At 45.2% G+C, this 15,173-nt stretch overlaps 1 protein-coding gene across 6 annotated transcripts in view; it reads left to right on the top strand.

The window, feature by feature from the left end:
* The window catches only part of GRIN2B (glutamate ionotropic receptor NMDA type subunit 2B), a 285,971-nt gene that overhangs the window by 99,243 nt on the left and 171,555 nt on the right, over positions 1–15,173 (top strand). The window lies entirely within an intron of this gene.

A 15,173-nucleotide genomic window follows, 5' to 3' on the forward strand; every position in this document is an offset into this window, starting at 1 on the left:
CTGCTGCTTCCATCTACGCCCTACTTCCTCATTGTGCCAGAGTGCGTGGTTAAGGAAGAGGACAGACAACGGGAGATGGAGAAAAACAAGACGCACTGGCTTCTGTTTGAGTCTGTCAAAGAACTGTTTCAACGCCTTACATGTCTCTCCCTGGCTTTTATTCTTGCAGGTCCTTTTATTATTATTATTATTACTCCTTCAACGGGCAGACAAAGGCAAATCCACCTGCTGCTCCACCAGTCCCTTTCTCTGCCATGTCCAGCTTGAACATAAATCTTGTTGGCTCGTGTGCTTGTGTGATCTTGCAAAGAATGCTGCAGTTTCAGCTCAACTTAGGGTTTGTTTTTTGTTTTTTTTTTTAAATGACAGTACCTAATGTAGGTAGAAATATTTGAATTAAAATGAAAAAGTTGGCTTTCCATGCAGCATGAGAAACCTGACAAAGCTCATATTTTTCACCAGGCGTTTGAAAATGAGGTTGGGGTATGGAATTATTTCAGTTTGTTTAGTGGGAGATGACTTAAGATAAACTATACTGCTGCATTTAGGTTGTATTAAGTCATGTGATGGGCACTTAAAGCACATGATAAGCACCTTCTTTAACATATCTAAATAGGTGAACACAACTAACTGCAGTGGGCTGGGGTAGAAAGCAAAACTGACTAGCAAAAGACTAGTGTGCTTTCATTATCCAAGCCAAAAGAAGTGGAAAACCGCAACAGATAGCACCCAGGGGGAACAGTTAATTGGATTAAAATTTTTTTTTCCAATAAATTGCGTGGTATTTGTCAATGTGTGTACATTTTCAATATGAGTCTAATGGGCCAGATTCTTGATGATGTAAATCACTGTAGCTCCAATTCATAGGATGGCTCATGTATTTTTGGAGGTTGGGACCCTTGAGAAGATAGTAGGAGGCCAGGGGGAACACAAGCTTCTGAGAGCCCATTTAAGATCCTCCCACAGCAGAAGCCCATAGCACACGCCATCCTTGACCTACACAGAACACCTTTCATCTCCTTACGGTTCAACAACCTCTTTTGCCGTAAGGGAGAATAGCAGATCTGCCACTAATGCCTCTCTAGTACAATGAGGGGGTGTGGAAAGGCTAACAATCACCAGGGCATGGAGAAGGAATTAGAGAGAGATTGTTAAGATTAAAATAATTGGACCAGAGCCTCAGCAGTCGTAACTTGGCATAGCTCCTCTTAAGTGCCTAGATGTGTGTGTGTACATGTAGGAGAGTTTGTGCATCTGCGAGTATTTTCTGTCTTCGAGGCTGCAGGAAGCCTTCCATTGAGTATGTGAAACATTTAATAGGTGGAAGCAGAGAAGGGAGAGTAAGGAAGCTTCTTGTCTTCTCTAATATCCTTGTAAATAACTCCATGTCCTTTATTGGCCTCACACTCTCCTCAGTGGGGAGGAAGAGAATCAATAATCATTTAAAACTTTGCAGATCAATTAGCTGTGCAATGCAGGTGTGATAGCAGCTTTTGGACAGAGCCAGAGTTTGCGGATTTACTCAAAAGGAGAGCTAGACGGGAGGGAGGGTGGAGTTTCTATGAGTTCAACCATCTTGGAACGTTAGAGATAATTACCAGTGGCTGCTCTGGTGAGGAAATGGATTTCTTGAAGCATGATGATTGAAGCTGCATGATGGAACACCCTTACCAAGTCCGACCAATAATTCTTGCTACAGCCAGCAAAAATATATCTGCTTTAAAGCAGGGGTTGAATCCAGCGCTCATGCCCACACATGCACTCTGGTCCTTCTCATAATGTTTCAGTACAGTGAACTCTCAAGTGACCACTCAAAGGACTGATGAGTCAGTCACTGGATAGAGGTGTGTTCTAAAAAGGTGGAGCAGAATTGTACTCCACAGGATGGACTCTCATTTACACTAAGGCTCCTCCTGGCAGCATAAATGGTGTAGGAAAGGCCTAGGAGAATACCTCATGTGTTGGTGGCCTCCCTGGCTGGCACAGAGCTGATGTAATGGCTCTGTGCCAGCCCTGTTCCCAGCCCCTGCTGTAAAGCCTGTGTTGGAATAGGCGGGAGGTGGGGATGTTCAGGGCAGGAAGGAGGTGTGGCCAGAGTAAACTGCACTATGGCTGTTCTCTGCTTCCCACAGTTGGCATGTTTCTGAGGCATCTCTGACTTACAGTGGGGCCTGGGTAAGCTCCTGGCTGCCGCTCGAAAAAGGGACTGCAAAGGTAGCTTAAAGCTTCCTACTGTCCTAAATGTAGGGAAGGAACAACTGAGGATCTGGCCCCATATTTTTAGAGGTAGTGGATTCAGAGCTGGCTGTTTAGGCTAGTCTCAGGTAGAGGTTTCACTGTATGTGGCGCTGCCTCACACGATATGCATCCGATGAAGTGAGCTGTAGCTCACGAAAGCTCATGCTCAAATAAATTGGTTAGTCTCTAAGGTGCCACAAGGCCTCCTTTTCTTTTTGTGAGGATGCGATGTCATGGCACTGACATGAAGAAACAAACAGTGCTGCATAACTATTTCATCCTGCTAAACAAATGCAAAAAAGCGACAGCCCGAAAGCCGCAGGGACAGGGTCATTTGGTGCAGGTGCCCCTGGGGGATTGGGTTTGCCAAAGGACAATGGAGAATCTTGGCTTGTGCTTTTTGATTCTGTTTTTGGATTCAGTATCTTGCCTTCTCCACACAATGCCCATGGTCCCCATAACCCTCACACTCCGTCCACTTCCCTCTGTCTTATGGGAGTGTGAGGAAGCCTGATGACTGACTCCCATTCACACTGAAGGGGTGCCCCAGCCGCTCCTTCTGCTGAAATCTTCTAAGAGCTGGGCCGGGAGCATTATTGGCATTTCTCCCCAGAGCTCAGGGGCCCTTCATACCCTGGGAATCTGAGAAAGAGCCTCCCGAGATTGCCTGATAGACCCTGGGACTTCCACCATCCAAAATGCCTGCTTTCCCCCTACCCAATCCACTCACAAGCAGCCACCCATCTGCAGTCCTCCTAGCCCCTCTACACAAGTGGCTCTGACAGGTGGCCTCTCAGTCAGTTCCTCTCCTCTTTTTCTGCAGGACAGGTCCCCCTTAAGGCTCCACTGGCTAGAGGAGATGCCAGCTAGCCACTCCATCCCCTTTCACCTGTTGTGGTGAGGGTGGAAAATCAAAGCCACTGTCATCCTTGGTCCAGAATGGGCATTGGATGGTGGTAGGAACTGCAAGGAGCAATGCAGAACTGTTGCCTGCTGCTGCCAATACTGACTCTAATGAGCTGGTGGCCGCAGACACATTACTTGTGAGTGGTTGCTAAGGAAACCACATGTTCGGAACTGGAACCAAAACTGCAGGGACCATTTTGTATTTGGAGCCTTAAATCCAGTCCTCTCAGAGATGTGCACGGATCCTACAGCGATGGCCGGGAACCCCATGCCATCTAGATGGACAGGAAGTGTCAGGCAGAAGTGGGTGATTGGATCTGATGTGCTGGTTTTATCCCACCTCTAGAAAACACCCTCATGCTGTGTCAGCGAACACAGTGATCTTGTTGCTAGGCCAGCCTCAACAAGGCTGAAGCTTGTCATCGTTTGTATTAAAGTAGCACCTAGAGGCCGCAAGCAAGATTCAGGCCCCATTGTGCTAGGCATGGGACAGACACATGGTAAGAGACTGCCCCTGCCCCAAAAGCTTACAGTGAAAATCGACATGACAGAGGGTGAAAAGAATGTTTGATGGATGGGGAACAGAGGCACAGGCAGATTAAGTGACTTAGGCTTGTCTAAACAAACACTTTGCAGCAAGATGGGGTGTCAATCTATCCCCACTAGCCTACCACACACCAGCTGTCGTGTGGGCCCTGCTGCTGCTCACTAAAAGTTCCCTAATGCACTTTGATCCACCTTGCTTTGAAATGGGAGTAGATTAAAGTACGCGAGAGAACTTTTAATGCACAACAGTAGGGTCCACACAGACATTTAGGCTGCATCTGTGCTACAGGCTAGGGGGGTGATTCCCAGCTCACGTCCATCTGCTTGTGCTAGCTTGAGGAGAGGTAGTGAGAGTGTAAATAGCAGTGTAGCTGTGGTTGCACCCGGGGGGCAGCAGAGGCATGGCTGAGCTGTGCTGTGTACGTACCTACCCGTCTGAGGTGGGTTTGTCTTTGGCACAGCTCAGCCACACTTCTGCTGGCACTACCTATGCTGCTGGTTTTAGAAGATGAATTCAATGAAAGCTTGTGTGAACTGGGAAACACCCCTAGCTCCAGGTGTAGATGTAGCCTGAGGCTATGTTTACGCTACTAGCTTGAGGTGTGAGTTCCCTGCTCATATACATGTGCTTGCACTAGCTTTCATCAAACCAGTGTAGCCGCAGTAGCGTGGGCAACGGTGAATGGTAGCATGGGCTAACCACCCTGGGCTCAGGGCTGATTTCTCCTGGGAATGGGAAGTCCACGCTGCCACTTGCCCCAGCCCATGCTACTATTTTTAGCATGCTAGCCCAAAGACGGCTAGTGTGAGAGTGTCTATGACACCTGGGAATTGCACCTCTAGCTCCAAATGTAGACACGGCCTTCATGTGCAGCCTGCTCGTGGGGGATCGGTGTACTTCTCAGCTTGCTGCAAGCTAAGTGTTCATGTAGAGAAGCCTCTACTCAGGGTCCCCCAGGGAGTCAGTAGCAGAGCTAACACTTGACCCCACATCTCCTTAGTCCAAATCCAGTGCCAATACCAGAAGATCATCCTTCCTCAAGTGTGGATGCAGTGCTGGCCTGAACACTCTCGTAAAACCCCATGTGTGCCCAGAGCCTTTTTAACTTCTCTTTGTTCCCCCTTTCTTTACCCTGTACTGCCCTACTGCTTCCCTGTAGTAGCCCAAAACTAGAAATACCAAAATAACGAATGGATGGGCTGCTCTTATGAATATCTGGGAACCTGTTCACATCTGGGCAGCAGTGGAAATTTTGTGAGAGAAGATTTCCCACTCCAAAGAGGTTCAGATGGATTTGGAGAAGTTGATGAACACTGAATGCTTATCTAAATGGAATCACTGTACTTTTTTGAGGTTTCCTCCCCACTGCTCAGAAGAGAGCAAGGGCCCTCTTGATGAAATGAAAGAGCAGTTAATTTAGAAATGATAAAAAGAAATACAACTTCACACAGGATGTAGTTGATTTGTGGAATTTCCTCTATGCCCTCCTGCCAAGTACTGGGACTGGATTTTTAAGTGCTGGATAATGTTATAACCACTAACGATAAGAGGTTGCTTTGCCAGCTGACATACCAATCAGTATGTAGTCAGATTTCATGTTTCAGGGTACAAGCTGGTCACCTCTGAGGGCCAGAAAAAAAATCCCCCACACAAACAGCATAATATAACTTGCTGAGTAGATTATGGGGCATTTTTGCCTTTCTTTAAACCATTGGAGACTGGTCGTGTCAGGATACTTGACAGAATGGACTACTGGTCTGATCTGGTATGGTAGGAGTATGACAGAGTGCAAGGTGCAAACAGGTGAACCTGCACTCTGATCATTCTGATATTAATTAATTCCCTTTGAGAAATCAGATGAGGCTAATTAGTCAATCAGGATGGCTGTCTAAGCCAATTATCCTATCAGCCCAGGGCAGATAAGAAGAGGTACAGGAAGGAAGTGGGGGAGAAACCCCCCTAGGCCTAGCTAACCCTAGCTACACAGAGGCTCAGAGCAGAGAGACCTCTGTTCCCCTCAGGAAGTGGTGAGAGGGCCAAAAGCTACCTTAACATTGCAAATAGACTGTTGCACAAGGATTGTTGTATTGGAGGGGTGGAGGAAACACATAATAAAAGGACATGGTGACGGCACAACCATGGGAGTCAGTGCAATGTTTGCAGGAAGAAGGCAAGAGAGGAGCCATGCCCTGTGACAAGGAGGTAGGATTCTGGACTGGTAGTATGATATGGTGTAGACAGGATACCTGACTAAATGGACCAGAGGTCTAATCCAGGTAGTCACGTATATATTTACACCTGTAGCATAACAACCCTTGTGATTTGGTCCAAACTTTATAGACTGGACAGTAGCCACTTCTGATGAATTATAGCTCTAGCTATGTATTCTATTTTTTTTCTGTTCTCCTTCCTCTGAAGCATGAGAGATGCCCACAGCTGGAGATGGGACACTGGATGGGGTATATCAGTGATCTCAGGTGGCACTGAGCATTCTGTCTATTAGGTACGTGGCTGGCTGGTTCTTGTTCACATGCTCAGGGTTTAACTGATAACCATATTTGGGTTGGGAAGGAATTTTCCTCAGCTCAGATTGGCAGGAACCTTGTGGTGTTTTGCCTTCCTCTATGGTGTGTGGGTGCAGACCACTTGCCAGGATCATCTGGGTAGCTCTCACTTAATCATTTCCCTGCCATTGCCAGGGTCTTGGGCACTGGTGCACCTGGGTCCCTCCTATTCTCTGCCTGTGGCATATCGTATCATAGACTCCTGAGGGCTGTAATACTTTGGTCTAATTTCAATTGCTGGGTTCAGCATGTACATGCTGGATAATACTGGTGGCCTGTGATATACCGGAGGTCAGACTAGATGATCTGGTGGTCCCTTCTACTCTTAAACTCTGTGACTAATCAAAGGATTATTCATTTCCCTAAGGTTTAATACTGTGTGTTCTATGGAGCAAGGCATACCTGCAAGGGAGAAAATATCATTATCCTACCCCAAGACAGGTATTGGGGATTATAGGGTGTCTTGTGTCTCCTCTGTTGCAGTATGTCTGGAGTGATTCCTTGCAAACCCCTTAAAACAGGAATTGAAAATTACTTACAATTTTCAGTCTCCTGCATTGGCTTCAATATGAACCTGCTTTGGTCGAGCTCCAGAGGGACTCCTTGGTGTACAAGTGCTTATAGTGATCCCAATCAGCTGGGCAGTGGTTGATTTTTGGGGTCTTGCAGCAGGTCAGTTTCTGTTGTTGCAGAGAAATTGATGTCATGGAGTCAGGTCTGGTGTAATCTGTTTTATACCATGTGCGTATTCAAATCAACATGATGCATGTGAGTCCTATTGCTCTTAAACTGAGAGAGAGACAACTGTGCACAAAGGCAACTCTGGTTCCCCAGCTCAGTCACTCTGAACAGCCAGCAAGTACAGCTGCCACCATTGCTGATATCCTCCCAATTGTCACAGACCATCCCTTCCTGGCTATCCTATCACCTCCAGGGACCAGAAGAGCAGCAGCAAATTCATCACCCTGCCCCACGCTGATGTGGTACTGCTCAATACATGACAGTATACAACCTATCAGAACCTCCTGATTACTGAGCATTCTGGACTCTAGCTTTGCTATGACAATAATAAGAACATTCAGCCACTCAGAACATCTCATTCACTAAAGATTCCAAACCCTACAGTTTGAGGCTTTCTATTGGGAACTGTTCTGTCATCAAATGCGTTGGGAAGAAGTTGGAATCGCTGCTAAGATCAACGGGGAAAAGTGTCATTAGGAAATGCCACAAGTCCAGGCATCCCAACATTCCTTTGTGCGTGTCTGAAGAAGAGCTCTGAGTAAGCTCGAAAGCTTGTCTCTCTCACCAACAGAAATTGATCCAATAAAAGCTATTACCTCACCCACCTTGTTGTGTGAGACAGAGATTGAGTAAGAAAGCCTCTGTCCCACATCTTATTCCCTGTAAGGAGTCACAATACTCTTGTCTGTCATACCACATAGCAACCAACAGGATGTCCCAAGTAAAGGGTTCACAATTCTGTGATACAGCATATAGTTCTATGTACAGGAATTATTGTATATTTCAAAACTAAATATAATAATTAAATGCAGAGAGGAAAAACAAGCGGAAGCCTTTGTCTCCAGGATAGCCTGAGGCCTTGATAAGTTTGTGGTAGGGATAAGCAGGAGTAAATGAACACTTAAACAAACAGCTCTGCTGTAGCAAACAGGCCTGAGAAATATAGAAAAATTAATGATAAGACTTTGAATTTCTATGGCAATTTTCCATCAGGAACAATAAACATCCTACCATGACTGTGATGAATAGGTACATGGCGAGGTCTCCTTTTTAAAGACCGAAAAGGCGCGGTGGCCTCTCTTTTGATGGTGCTTTTGTGCACCCACAGCATCTGTGGTAATTTGGGCTGAGGCTTGCCTAAAAATATAGCCCTGAGAGACTTGCCCCAGGTCACACAGGAGTTTTGTGGTGGGGCCAGATATAAAAGGAGCCTAGGCTCCTAACTCCCACTACTGTACTTAAACTACAATACCTACTTTATTCTCTAGGAGTCACAGAGTTAAGGTTAGAATCGAATCTAATCTGACCTCCTGGATATTACAGGCCACCAATACCCTCAACAACCACGCATTAAGCCCAACAGCCGAGGTGAGGAAAATGGGTGGTACTGGAAATGGGAGCGAGATTAAGAGTGGGAGCCTGATTCATCACTGCCCTATGGCTATTCAGGCTGCGGCAAAGTGACTGTAGGGCAGGTGTAAGCCTCCTCCTGAAGAAAGGGGCCTGTATGCTGTGCAAAGAGCCAACTCTACATGGCCACTGTAAGAGCTCCTGATGCAGGAGGAGGCATGGCTATGGTGGGGCCATTGAAAGAGGGCTGAGGGCTGCCCTAGCCAATGTAGAGAGTCAAACTGGCCTCCAGCAGCCCCAGAATAGGAGTGGCACAAGCCACCTTTCCACTCTCCCTGGGCTGGCACCTGCACCAGTGCAGGGATGACTCTGGCCCTAAGTGTCTTCCAGAAGTTTGACTAATGCCTCCTTGCCTGTAAAGTGAATATGTGAAATCTACATGCTCCTTGTGTGAATTATATTAATGACACCCCCAGCCAGGATGCCTGCAACAGGGGTTGACTATGACAGCTAAAAGTATGGGCCTCTACTGCCTGAACTAAAAGTCCTATCTCTTAGCTTGAAGCCAGTAGCAAAATCATAAACATCAGTGAGTTCCCACCACTAGAGGGGGACAGGCAGCCATGCTGTGTAAGTGAGTGAGTGTTACATAAAGAAAACCCCCAAACAGAAAATTGATCTCCTCCCTTCACTAAGTCAGAGGCTATATTGCTTACTATGGGGTTCTGTAGGCCGGGAAGACAATTGATCTGCTGCAACTGCATTAATTCCTGGCTCCCTTGAAGCTTTTCTGTCTGTTTTAGGGTTGATCCCCAGTCTCCACCACACAAAGAGCCTGAAATTGAAGCGGTGTCAACTCCAGGCTACGGCACTGAGATGCTGTTGTCTGTGAGGGAGCCATCGCTTCCGCCTGCTTAGGGAATCCAGAGAAGCTGAGAGAATTGAGCTTGTGAATATCCCCCCCCAATCCCCAGGGCCTTTCCTACCATGTTTGAGGCAAATGGCTTGTTAAACTATAGTGATCAGCTCCAATTGATCCAGCCGCTGAGGCCTGAGCTGCTGGAGCACCTCTCCACAAAAAGAGAGACATGCTACGTTCCCAGGGATCCCTCCCAGGAGGAAGAGGAAAACTCCCAGCTTAACCTAATGCAATTTCTGCCTGGCTCTCCCCTGAGAGGGAAGGTGTTTAGGGGATCACAAAGGGGATAAGTGACGCTGCCTTTGAGGGAAGTGGATACATGGTAACTCACTTTGGATCTTGAGCCATCTCTGTATAAGGCTCTCCCTCCACCGAGACACTTCAGACCTCCCTCAACCCCAAAGCATGGCTCCTAAAGGAGTTAGGATGCAATTGGCAATTACCTCTGCTTGCAACATACGCACTTGTGATACAACATCCCATTTGAGGGGGTTAACATTATGACACTACTGCTTGTTCCAGCAGCAATGACTTCAGAGCAGATTTTCTGTGGGAAGCCATCTGTCAGTCGGAGAGCCTGCTGTGTCCACTCAGCCGCTCCACCCTCAGCTCAGTTCTACAAAACTGCAGATCCCTGACCCTGTAGAGCTACAATGGGGATCCCCTTGTTTGAGGGGATTTTGTGCCACATTTTCATTTCTTATACAGCATTTAGCAATGGGTAACATTTGGCCCACAGCTGGGAGAGATGGATGAGAAGCAACTGCAAGGACGGGCTTGAAGTCAGAGATTGCAATGATGACGTCTTCATCTGTAACCCAATCCCTTAATTAGCCCCCTGGTGCTAATACCAATGCTTGCTCTCTAGCCATATCTCTAGTCACCAGTGGCTCTAATTTAAAATTTTAGGTGGGGGCAGTGTAAGCCAAATACTGCTGGGAATCTTGGTGGCTGTGTTCCTCTGTGGAAACTTTTGAACTCTAGATGGGAAAATGCTTTATTCTTGGGCACTTTAGAAAGGAATATGGCAATTTCAAGTTTGTATTTTTAATCTTTCTGAGCAGTGTGGTGTCCTCACAGCAGAACCATTGTTTTTCTGTCACCTTGCCCGGAAACTTACTTATAGGGGTGATAACTAGCCCCCTCCCTTTTCCGGAACCATAACCCTCTTGCTTTTTTACAGTCTCCTCTCTCTCCCTGATCAGCAGCTACAGGTGGTCAGGAAAGGGGGAGAAGGAGAAAAATCATGACACTTTGAAAATATTCCTTTTGTTTTTTGTCAGATACGTTTTCAGTGAAATTTTCCATCCACCTCTAGCAGCAACTCAAATCAGATTTATCGTAGGAGAAAATGTCCCTCTATATGTTATTGTCCTCTCCTTCCTCCACCATCCCCCCTCTTCTCTGAGTGCTGAGCTGGTGAAGCACTCGAGCATTTGGCCAATTGAAATGCTGGGTTGATTAAGCACTAAGGAGCATTGTGCCAGGCAGAAAGCTGGACTGGCTTGAACAATTGTAGCCCTCTCGTTTTGAGGAGAGGTTGCCCCCTCCTCCTACTGCTGAATAATAAAAATGCATGAAATTGCTCAAGGGTAATTATTTTACCTGCACAGACAACTAGCCTCTGCTGTTTGATTTGAGGGTGTGTGTGTGTGTGTGTGTGTGTGTGGAGGCATTGTTAATTGAGATTGAAACTGAGATTGAGACTTTTTAAAACCAATCTTATTTTAGTCTGTTCATATTTACATAATGCACTAATGCTTTGGATGGTGTGTATGTCGTAGCTTCACCCCAGTGGAAATGGAAATTTCCTATCTAAGACATTGGGGTAGAACAACCTGGGGGACGTTTGGCTGTATAGTCCTGTAGTTCAAGATGTCTGACCCACATCCTCTAATTGTAATATCTGAATATGTTTCAAATCATTAAGGTTAGGATGGCAAGGACTTGTTTAGGATTGTGTTGACACATGGGAGGGGTGACATACCTGAACAAGTCCTTTTCCTCCTTGATATGCACACCCTTTGAATGCTAGCAGATTTATTATCTTCCATCTCTTAGGAGTCATTTAGCCAAGAGATACATTTTTTTAGCTCTTTCAATATTTTCTCAAGTGAGGGTGAGGGTCAGTGTACTCTATGGCGAGGGCCCTACCAAATTCACAGTCCGTTTTGGTCAATTTCATAGTCATAGGATTTTAAAAATCATAAAATTCATGGTTTCAGATATTTAAATCTGAAATTTCACAGTATTGTAGCTGTAGGGGTCTCGACCCAAAATGGGGTCATGGGGAGGGGTCACAACATTATGAGTAGGGGGGTCATGGTATTGCCACCCATACTTCTGTGCTGCTGCCTTCTTTACAGCTTGGCAGCCAGAGAGCAGCTGCCAGCCGAGTGCCCAGCTCTGAAGGCAGCACCATTGCCAGCAGCAGTGCAGAAGTAAGGATGGAAATACCATACTGTGCCACCCTCACTTCTGCGTTGCTGCTGACAGCAACTCTGCCTTCAGAACTGGACTCCCAGCCAGCAGCCATGGAGCTTCCTGAAGCTGGGGGAGATTCCCAGAGATGGGTCTGACCTGGCCTCAGGAGCAGCCCATGCAGAGGAAGAAGAAGTCCTGACCCACCCCAACCCATCTGGGACTAGCAGCTGGAGCCCCACTCACAATAGGAGCTCCTGGTTGGGACGCCCTCAGCCCTGTCCCTCCCTGGCTCCAGACCCAATGCTTGGGAGTTAAAGGGGCTTTGGGCTGGCTGTGTGGGTGAGTGGGGGAGGTGACATGGGGCCCTGGGTGGTCACCCACTTGCCACTTGTAAGGCCAGCTCTGCCCCCCCAAATATTGATGACCCCCTATACCATGCCACCCTCACTTCTGTGCTGTAGCTGGTGGCGATGCTGCATTCAAAACTGGGCTCCCGGCCAGCAGCCGCCACTTTCCGGCCACACAACTCTGTGAAATCTGGTCTCCCCTTAAATAGCCAGATTTCATGAGGCAGATCAGATTTCATGGTCCGTGACACGTTTTTGACGGCCATGAATTTGGAAGGGCCCTATCTATGGCTAAGTCCCTCAGTTCTGTGAGTCTTTGGTAGCAATTATGGAAATTCTGTAGAAGCTTTAGATAAATTTATGAAAAGGAGGATTTTATTGAATTTAATATGAAGATGAATAATATGATCAAAAGAGTTCCCTGTGTTGGTTTTATATTAAATTTATTTTAAGATCTCTCTCCAGTTTCAGTGTTCAGTATGCAATACATTGTCATCTTCAGGTTTCAGAGTTAACAGTCCATTACAATGAAATGTCTCAGCTATTTGTTCAGGCTGTCTTCAAACTCAGATGTCACTGCATTAGTTTACTTTTGGGTCACATTTTCATGTTTTTTCCCCCATAACCATCAAGGCTAGAAATATATCTTTTAAAGAAGGATGAGATTTTTATGGCAAAGAGTGAATTCTATGACTAGTTCCAGCCACAGAATACATGGGACACAAATAAGGACTTTGATTATTTTTGGTTGTTCTCTGACTTGCTTTCAAGTTGCTATTATTTTTCTGCTTTTTTGAGATTCTCAGAGCTGTATGCAGTGTTCTAGGAGTGGTGTTAACACTAGTTTTAAAAATGGAGAGAGAATTTGGTGACAACTCACCTCATTGTTGTTTAAATGCCATAGCTCAGTGGCTCTCAACTAATTTCCAGACTACTGTACCTCTTTCAGGAGTCTGATTTTTGTCTTGCATACCCCCAAGTTTCACCTAAAAACTACTTGCTTACAGCCACACTATTACTGAAAATTTGCTGACTTTCTCATTTTTACCATATAATTATAAAATAAATCAATTGGAATATAAATATTGTACTTACAGCTCAGTGTATAGTTTATAGAGGGGTATAAACAAGTCATTGTCTGTGTAAAATTTTAATTTATACTGGCTTCACTAGTGCTTTTTATGTAGCTTGTTGTAAAACTAGGCAAATATCTAGATGAGTTGATGTACCATACCCTGGAAGACCTCTGCATACCCCCAGGGGTATGCAAACCCCTAGTTGAGAACCACTGCCATAGCTTACAGAGGGTTTAGGGACAACACAAGATTAGATCTCGCTAGACAGTGAGTCAGCGGGTTATGGCTGACTACTGGGATAGGCTTTTTCTTTCCAGAGTTGCTCAGCTATGAAATATTCTGCTAAAGGAGAGACAGTGGAAGCAGATAATCAAAAACATCCTTAAGGAAAGGATGGATGGACAATTTAGCTGGGACCTCTGCTGAAAAGCAGCTTTGCCTGCCGACAGTAGGAGGATGGTTTCGGTGGAGATCTGCTCTTCACTCTATTCTAAATTTGTGTATGTCCTGAGGTACAGTTTTAGGGCACTTATCGGCTTACTGTGTGCAATGGATTTCCTCTGACCTAAAACACCTGTTTGTCTCCTTTAGGACCTCTGTTTCAATTCTTCAGGCTTGCTGGGAAGAGGCAAGGCCAGTATTTCATTCCTAAAACTGGCTGTGGATGGTCCACCTTATTGTCATATGAATCTCTGCTGAACTCCAAAATTTAATTCTACCATATTTTTTAGGGGCTCAATCCTATGCCATTGAAGTCAATGGGAGTTTTACCTTGATTTTTAAAGGGCATAAGATCAGTCCATAAATGAAAATCACGTGGAAATGTTCCCTTCATTCCTTTCCAACATGGATTGGGGAAAAGCAGGGATGTAAAATTACACTGGACTGTTGACAAATTCTAAGTCTGCTTCTTCTGAGACCTTCTGAGGTCTCTTCCAACCCTAATATTCTATGATTCTAATTCTATTATTCTATTGTGAACTACCCGAATGGGAAACACTTTCACTGTGCCGTGGGCTAACAGGGATTTGTAGAAAAGCTCTTTCTAAAGATCACTTTTTGAGGTTTTAAAATTGATTCCTTTTAATTTTTCTTTCTTATCATGCTCAGCCTTTTGCATGAAAGGCAATCTGATACAGGTGGAGGGATAAGAAAAACACCACCAATAGAAATAGCATTTATTCTGTCCTTGTGACCTCATCTACACTGAATCCATTCATCCTTCTCTTCCAGGATTACTTCTAATATTCCAGACCCCTAAGCAGCTTCAAATAGCCACCATCAAAAAGAAAACAAGAACAACCACCATAAAATGTTTCCCACCCTTGGTATTTGCTCAGCTCTGTTGATGATAATAATAATAATAATAATTAATAATCCTTGAACCTTACTGTAACACAGAGGTTCTTTGGCAAAGGGTACCCTGTTCTTAGCAAAATCTCTCACCCTGAACCTGACAAACTCACTACACCAAACACATGTCTTTACAGGATATTTATCCATAAAGAGTAACATGTAATGTATCTACAGAAAGCTTGTAACTTGTTGATATTCATAATCATTGTGAGATGTATGTACAGGTAGTATTTAAGGAATAATTTATTTATATTGAAAGTATACTTTATGAACTCAGAGTAAAAATTAGTCACCACGTGTAATGTGATGACCCATTCAAGCATGAGGACATTACCCCTCCTTAGTCAGCTGGCAAGGTAATGCAAGGGACACTTGTATACCCTTGCGACATCCCAGAAATCATCAAAGACTATTTCAAATGACCAAAACCACTCGGAGGTGAAATGGATCATTATCGCAGGCAGGAGATTGCCCTGGCTATGAATAAATACAAAAGATTGTTTCAGGATAACAGAGTGCAGGGAAATGCCATCTGTATTAATTCACTGAGGAAACCCCTTAAGAAGCCAGGGGGTTTTCATGAACATTTGGATTCTGGCTCTGCAACAGACTGAACTTTGTGGGGAAAGGTAACTGTTGATAAGTGTCGACCCAGGTTCACATTTTTTGAATTGTTTGGTGTTGTAACCATTTGCTTCCATCACT

Source organism: Caretta caretta, chromosome 1 (genome assembly GCF_965140235.1).
Source record: "Caretta caretta isolate rCarCar2 chromosome 1, rCarCar1.hap1, whole genome shotgun sequence".
Classification (NCBI taxonomy): domain Eukaryota; kingdom Metazoa; phylum Chordata; order Testudines; family Cheloniidae; genus Caretta; species Caretta caretta.